At 39.8% G+C, this 7,986-nt stretch overlaps 1 protein-coding gene across 3 annotated transcripts in view; it reads left to right on the top strand.

Annotated features, from left to right (window-relative positions):
* The first annotated feature begins 944 nt into the window (after positions 1 to 944).
* Positions 945 to 7,986, top strand: part of LOC115029036 (zinc finger protein 420-like) — a 23,140-nt gene continuing 16,098 nt past the window's right edge. For all 3 annotated transcript variants that reach the window (XM_021180391.2, XM_029468342.1, XM_029468341.1), the window contains exon 1: positions 945 to 1,110. The gene's annotated coding sequence lies outside the window, so the exon portion shown is untranslated. The remainder of the gene's footprint in view (positions 1,111 to 7,986) is intronic.

Genomic DNA, 7,986 nt, shown 5'->3' with positions numbered 1-7,986 from the left:
GCTCCCAGGAGCTAATCCACCTATCAATGAGTACACATATAGGGACCCATGGCTCCAAGTTCCATATGTAGCTTATCAGGCATCAATTGGAGGAGAGGCCGTTGGTCCTGTGGAAGATCGATGTCTAAGCATAGGGGAATGCTAGGGTGGCTGGGTGGGCGAGCACCCTCATGGAAGCAATGGGGGACGAGATAGGGGGTTTGCGGAGCAGAAACTGGGAGGTGGGGATAACATTTGAAATGTAAATAAAATAATAACAGGAACAAAAAAATCTCAGAAAAAGGAAGCAACTTTTTTCCTAGTGAACCACTAAGGACGATAGCCTTGATGTGGGTCTTCTTTCTCCTTGGGTGGTTGTTAGCCACCAGTGAAGGAGTAAACCATGGCAGACAGGCTAGAGATGGTTGTATTATAGAATGATATCCTGAGACCAGTGAAATGTGTCAAATCAACTTCATTGTTTCACCAATAGGGTATAAAAGGGAATTTAGGGGTCAGGTGGAAAGGGTTAATTGGTCATACTACTATACCTAATTATCGTGTGGGCAGGAAGCCAGAGTAGGACTTTGGTTTATTGTTTGTTTAGTAAGTATCTTCAAGAAAATCTAGTTGATTATGTTAATTTTCCATGCTATAATAAGCATCTATAAGTAGGCATATGGTTTTAAGCTACAATAACCAGAAATAGTAGGTAAAGTGAGTAATCTCAATGAATTCATTTTGTAGTTCTAAAAATTAAAAAAGAACATGATATTTATCTGTAGTTAGTTACTCAGTGTTTGGTGACTGGTTGCTTTAATGACATCCTCAATCTCAGAAAGCAGAGCTAAAAAAACCAGGAAATACTCAAATCCTTTCATGAGTTTCTAAAATTTCCTCTCACAGAATTGTGGGAAATGTAGTCTCGCATGGTGTGACGTCACAAGCAAGGGCCCTGGAAACGCAGCTTTGGCATTCCCTGTGTGCACCTAGGACGCAAGGATATTCCCTAGAGTTCGGTCCTGTGGATGTACTTTTCGCTAGTCTACAAACTTGGGTTTGGATTATTTGATCTTGAAGGTAGCTCCCAGCGAGGAGAGAGGAGTCCTACAAGCCGGAGGCGTTCTGCAGGTTGGACAGGGAGGGAGACGTGGGTGGATCTAAGTCAGATAGAACTTGTTCTGAAGGTTTTTGCGACCTAGGCTGGGTTACCGGGTCAGGATGGAGAGAGGATGGTTGAAACAGTTCTTTCAGTGTTCACTCTATTACAATGTAGTGTGCTGCCAGTTGTCTTCCATGTGCTTTTAAGATGACTCGGGTAGAGTCCGGGATTGCCCCACCCCCACCCCTCAAATCATCCATGGGCTCTGTTAGCTGATCACCTGAGCTTGGGAGGTGTATAAAGCTTTGCCATGGAAAGGTCGTGTTACCAGCTTAATGAGACTTACATGACTGTTGTGGGATTTTTGTCATATTTAACCAAGTGTGGTCCCTAGCCTGCCTAGTACTCTTTAACAGTTTATAAAAAACAGTTTCGGGGNGGGGGGGGGGGGCAGAGTTCTGTGGGGGAAGTTGATATATTGGAAAGTCATTCCGTTTCCTGTGGAATAAATCATTACAGATTTTAAAAGGGACCCCTTGGAGGTTACATAACCTGACATGAACCTTCAAAGCAACACTTCCATATAGAGATAAAAATCCCAGAAAGAGGACCACCTTAGATTTGCTTAGTCCAGTCAATCGTTGATGGCTCAGAGGTTAAGAGCACTGACTGCTCTTCCAGAGGTCCCGAGTTCAATTCCCACCAACCACATGGTGGCTCACAACCATCTGTAATGGGATATGATGCCCTCTTCTGGTGTGTCTGGAGACAGCTACAGTACTCCTATAAATAAAATAATTCTTTTTTTTTTTTTTTTTTTAAGGTCCTACGCTCTAGAGTGAAAGCAAATACCTATCAGGGGCTGTGTGGTGTTGGAAGCTTTGGAGCGGTTTTCAGGAGAGTTGTGCTGTGCATAATCTTAGGGTTTATTACTAAAGTTAGAGGAAACTAAGGAGGGAAGAGGCGCATCACCTGACATACCTGATACACTCGGTCTATACCATCTCTACTCAATTTCTTTTCCTCCATCTATCCACGTCATCTACAGAGTCTAAGCTCTCACTCTGTCACTTCATGTGGCATCTAATGCACTGATGCTCCATATGCATGACAGTTCTTCCTGGAAAGATGTGCCAATAGAAAGGTGAAAAATCAATTCAAAGAGATCCGACTTGCTCAGGGTCTCAAGATTTGTAGATACTAAACTCCTAATGTCTTGTTCTGGTTTTTACTATTTTGCCACTTTTAATTAAGTCGCACCATGTTCATTTGTTATGAGCGTTTTTTAATAGCATTAAAGTCTGCTTAGAACAGGTATGTGCTTTTAACCACCTTACCTTAAATACCAATATTTTTGTGGATTATATAAACTTTATAAGAAAAATAACCAGACAGCTCTCATTGGCTTCTCTGACACTCAGAAAAATAATAATAGTCTATGAAACATTATTTAAAATAGAAAAAATATATTGCCTGATGCTTATGCAGAAAACTGTTTTCTTAAAATCTATTACAGTAACATATTAAGTTAAAAACACGCTTTATGTTTTTTATTTTTTATTAGATATTTTCTTCATTTACATTTCAAATGCTATCCCAAAAGTCCCCTGTACCTTCCCCCCACCCTGCTCCCCTACCCACTCACTCCCACTTCTTGGCCTTGGCGTTCCCTTGTACTGGGGCATATAAAGTTTGCAAGACCAAGGGGCCTCTCTTCCCAATGATGGCCGACTAGGCCATCTTCTGCTACATATGCAGCTAGAGACACAAGCTCTGGGGGTACTGGTTAGTTCATATTGTTGTTCCTCCTATAGGGTTGCAGACCCCTTTAGCTCCTTGAGTACTTTCTCTAGCTCCTCCATTGGGGGCCCTGTGTTCCATCCTATAGATGACTGTGAGCATCCACTTCTGTGTTTGCCAGGCACTGGCAAAGCCTCACAGGAGACAGCTATATCAGGGTCCTTTCAGCAAAATCTTGCTGGCATATGCAATAGTGTCTGCGTTTGGTGGCTGATTATGGAATGGACCCCCAGGTGGGGTAGTCTCTGGATGGTCCATCCTTTCGTCTTAGCTACAAACTTTGTCTCTGCAACTCCTTCCATGGATATTTTATTCCCTATTCTAGGGAGGAATGAAGTATCCACACATTGCTCTTCCTTCTTGTTGATTTTCTTGTGTTTTGGAAATTGTATCTTGGATATTCTAGGTTTCTGGGTATGTTTTTTATTTTTACATAAGTAAAATTTGTGGTGCATGCCTGACAGCAAGGCGTTTGGTTGGTAGAGGCAGGAGAATCAGAACTTCAAGATCATCCTTGGCAGGGTTGAGGTATATAACTCCAGCATGTGCAAATTCCTGGGTTCAATCCCAAGCACTGAAAAGACAAACAAACAACAACAAACCAGCTATGGAAGGCTCAGTGGTAAATAAGGAAATAGACCTTGGAGGCTTGCTTTAGGAATGTAAGGACTTTTAGCAAGGAAGAGGAAAGGGGATAAAAGGGCAAAACCTCAAAACCGTTTGTCTGCAAAATCATTGTCTGTAATGATTGCCTTGCTTAGGCCTGCTAGCACCCCTTCTTCAGTGGTGGCAAGCATTTGTAATCTCGCCCCTGGGGAGATGCAGACAGGTGAATCTTTCAGGCTTGCTGGCCAGCCAGCCATGCTCACTTTTTAGAGTTCCAGACTAGTAAGTGACCTTGTCTCAAATAAAAGTTAGTTGATGCCTGAAGAAGAAGATCTAAGGTTCTCTGGCTTCTGAGCACATGCATGCATGCGTGATGTGAGTGTGTGTGTGGTATGTGGTGTGTATGTGTGTGTGCATGTGTATGTATGTGGGTCTTTTACAATATACTTTATGGATGTACTTTTTTTTTTAATGGCTCATACTTCACACCAGTAACCTAACAAAAGTTCATACAGTTAACATTCATTGTCATTTTCAGATCTTGTACAGGTGCTTAAGAAAGTCTTCCAGTTATATTTGTTGTATAATTTGAGAATATCTGCTTGGTATATTTCTGTTAAAGTCATTGAGTTTTGGTTATGAGATATTTGTTTATATTTATTATGTAAAAAAATCCCAAAATTTTGGTAGTTTAAAAATAAAAAGGTTTGTTTAGCATGATTTTGCACTTTGCGTTTTATTCATTTGACAGTTCCTGGGCTAGTGTTGGCTAGATCACAATGATGCTTTATTCATCTGGTATACTGACTTAGACTGGTTGGTTTAAGATGGCTTCCCTCATGTGTGTAGTAGTTTGTGCCTACCCTTGCCTAGGGCATGTGTTCTGGCCATGGAGTTCTACACACTATATCTATGCCCAATGATATAACCAGCAATGGAAGAGAATATTTAAATCATATATTCTGATGTTTGTTTGAACAAACCTAATCAAAAGATGAAGTATAGTTCATTGTTAGAACATATTGTCTGAGCATTCAGACACAGGTAGAACCAACACTGGGTAACATTACTGGAAAGTTACTTGGTAAGAAATCTATGTACATTTTCCCTATATTATCATGTGTTACAAGATACATACTTTCCATGATGTTTGGATAGATGTGTTACAGTGAGGTATGAAGTTCTTTGTGTTAGCTGGTTGCTTGCTCTGCCTCTTGACCTGGGGTTGACTTTATTTAGCTCTTGAGTTAAAGGTGTGTGCTGGGCTGAGCCACAATTGCAACAAGGTTTTTCCAGTTCACAATCTTGGGGTTCACCATGTGATCACATATCCTGCAACATTGGTCATCTACTGGTGAGCATAAGGTCTGCCTCTAACTATGAGTGATATAGTTAGAGACTCCATAAGAGAAAGCTAGTTTTTCCTTTGTAAGCATATGTCAATTGGAGTCATTCATCCCCTGTAGCTGTTAAAGTCTTTCTGCCTCCCATTATATATAGGGGCTCCTGGAACCCCGAGTGGAGGGGTTTCTCACTTAGGACTGAATGTTCTGAAGTCTCTCACACTCTACACATTGTCCAGTTATGGGTCTTTCTGTTGGTTTTATCTACTGAAAGAAGCAGCTTCTCTGATGATGGATGAACCAGATAACATAATTAGGAGTCATTTTATTCTTGTTTTCTGTTTTATAGGCTTGTTCTATAAATTTTATTAACTTTAATTTTTTAACGTTTTGTTAAAAACTGACACAAATCTACACATGCTTAGGTCTCTACACTTTTCTACCTGTAATTCAGGCACTTGGAAAGCTGAAGATTACTGTAAGTTTGGGGCCACCAGGACTCTTATCCTTGAAAATATATACTTGTAAATACATTTTTCTTAATCAGCAGATAGCAAAAGATAAGGAAAAACTTTCAAAGTTAAGGTATGCTTCAAAAAATTGAATTAGTAATTTTCTGTTGTTGTAATAAAACCAATAGTAACCTACAGAAGAAATATATTTTAAATTACAGTGCAAGAGAGATAAAAGTCCATTCGGAGGGAAGCATGGGCAAAGCTATCTAATCCTAAAGCCTGCCCAGTGATGTAGTTCCTCCTGTAAGGTTGGACCACCTGTCAGGAGCTAGCAGGTGGCCTTCCTGGAGGTGGCCCAGGAGAGTCCAGGATGAGTGACCTCAATGGCAAGGTTCCAAAGAGACGTCATCTGAAGGTTGCTTCTTGCAGTTGATAATGCCTTTCCTGTCATTATTAAATTAATATAATAATCCTCGGCCTTAGCCCACCCTGTTGATTAAATTTCCTGTAGATTAGCATAAAGATGAACTTTTATGAATCAATGATGTTTAGATAAATTAATGATTCTATAGAATTCTTGATTTGATTCAAATAATTTTAAGAAGAAACTTTTCTTTTCTTTCTTTCTTTCTTTCTTTCTTTCTTTCTTTCTTTCTTTCTTTCTTTCTTTTCTTTTTGTTTTTGTTTTTTTCAAGACAGGATTTCTCTATATAGCCCTGGCTGTCCTGGAACTTACTCTATAGACCAGGCTGGCCTTGAACTCAGAAATCCACCTGCCTCTGCCTCCCAAGTGCTGGGATGTGTGCCACCACTGCCTGGCAGGAAGAAAGTTTTAAGAGATGGTCTTAGTTGCTTTGATATAACAAAGTTAGAATGAAGAATAGAATGTGCCCATTTCTCATAATAGTAAGTAAAGGCTGCATAATAAGAAATACAATGAGCTTTCATAATTACACTAAAAAGAGAATTAGACTTGGGACAAATTTGTGTTTAAGGAAAAACATATGTGTCTAAGAATAAAACCCCAGGGGTGCACTATGATAAGGCAAGGCCACGTAAAAGCTGTTGCTTTGAACTTATAACAAGCACATAAAATGAAATGCTGCTTTGAATTTATTACTGATATTCTTCTGTAACTCCCATTTTGTGTAACATTTTATCTCTGAGGTACTTTTTTAAAGAACTTTTTGTCTAGGACAGTGCTATAAAAAAGCCAGAGAAAAATAAATGGTTGGATGGTTTGGCTTTGGGAGCTGTGCCCTATCCATCCATCCATCTCTTTAAGTCTGTTTGTCTATATGTATGTGTGTAGGTATTTGTATATATGTAAGCATGCATGAATACTTGTGGAGTTGATTGTGACAGATGGTCACGCCCAGAGTGTGGGTATATGAATATATATGTATCTGTGCATATTTGCCTGTATAAAGCATCTTGTTTCTTTTTCTTTTCTTCCTCTTTGGTTCACAAAGAGTTAACCAGCATAGCCAGAGAGTCTTCTGGCTGACTCAGCAATGAAGCCTTTTACTTCATTCCCTGCTGCTCAACAGCAAGTGTTAATTGCCAGATATTAGCTCTTACTAAAGCACAAGTAATAAAGAGATAATAAAGAGCTAAGTTTTCAGTACTTAATGAAGCACAGAGCAATAACAAAGGCCTAAGTTTTCAGCATTGAGTGAAGCACAGAACAGTAACAGTTATAAAATAATGATACAGCATTTAATAAAGCACAGAGATTTATAAAGAAAAAAAGAAGCCATAGAGTTAAAGAGAAAAGAAGCAAGCAGTTTGCAGCCACAGAATAAGCAGGAGACTGTTAACTCTACAGAGGCCACCAGCAAGCATTCAATATAGTTAGAAAGCTACGTCTGAGACCTTCAGTCTTTAAACTATGTCCAACTCTTTGTCCCACTTCAAGCCATTCCATGCTAGTCTGGCTCCCAGCAACCACCTTCCCAAACAGAATCACCAGCTGGGAACCAAGTGTTCAGATACTCATACCTATGGGAAATAACTGTCATTCAAAGTACTGCATTCAATTCCTCGGTATACAATTCCCTGTAGTCTCTTACAATTTCAATGCTGTTTAAAAGTCCAAAGTCTCTTGAGATTCATGGTCATTTCTTACCTGTAACCTTGTGTAAAATCAAAAGGGAAATTATATACTTCCAATGTTTAATAGCATGCTATATATTACCATTTCAAAAGGAAGGAATAGGGACACAGGGAAAAAATTAATAGACTATAACAAGACTGGAACACAGCAAGGCAAATTCCAAATTCTGTTGCTCCATGCCAGGTGTAAGAGGGTTTAGACAGCTGTGCACCAGATTTGCTGCTTGCAACATGCACTTTGAGCTTAGTTCTGCTTCCTGTATGCAGCTCTCCTTAACAGATGTTCTCCCATCTCTGGCATCTCCAACATCTTGGGATCCCCACTGTAACCCAGGCTTTACTTTGATAGTGACATCTCACAGCCTATTGCCCTCTCAGGGCTTTCACATAGAGAACTTCCTCTTAACACACTGCATGTGTACAGCACTCTTTGAATACATGGAAAAAGAATCCATAACCTCTTCACTCCATGCTCCTAAAGCTAGTACCACACGGACAATACTACCAAATTCTGCTGTTAGCTTTGGATGAACCCCTGCCTTAAATCACATAAGCAACAGCTTTGTTTTGAGTTGCTTTCTAGAAG

Source organism: Mus caroli, chromosome 13, assembly GCF_900094665.2.
Source record: "Mus caroli chromosome 13, CAROLI_EIJ_v1.1, whole genome shotgun sequence".
In the NCBI taxonomy this organism is placed as follows: domain Eukaryota; kingdom Metazoa; phylum Chordata; class Mammalia; order Rodentia; family Muridae; genus Mus; species Mus caroli.
This window is presented reverse-complemented; position numbering and strand designations above follow the sequence as displayed.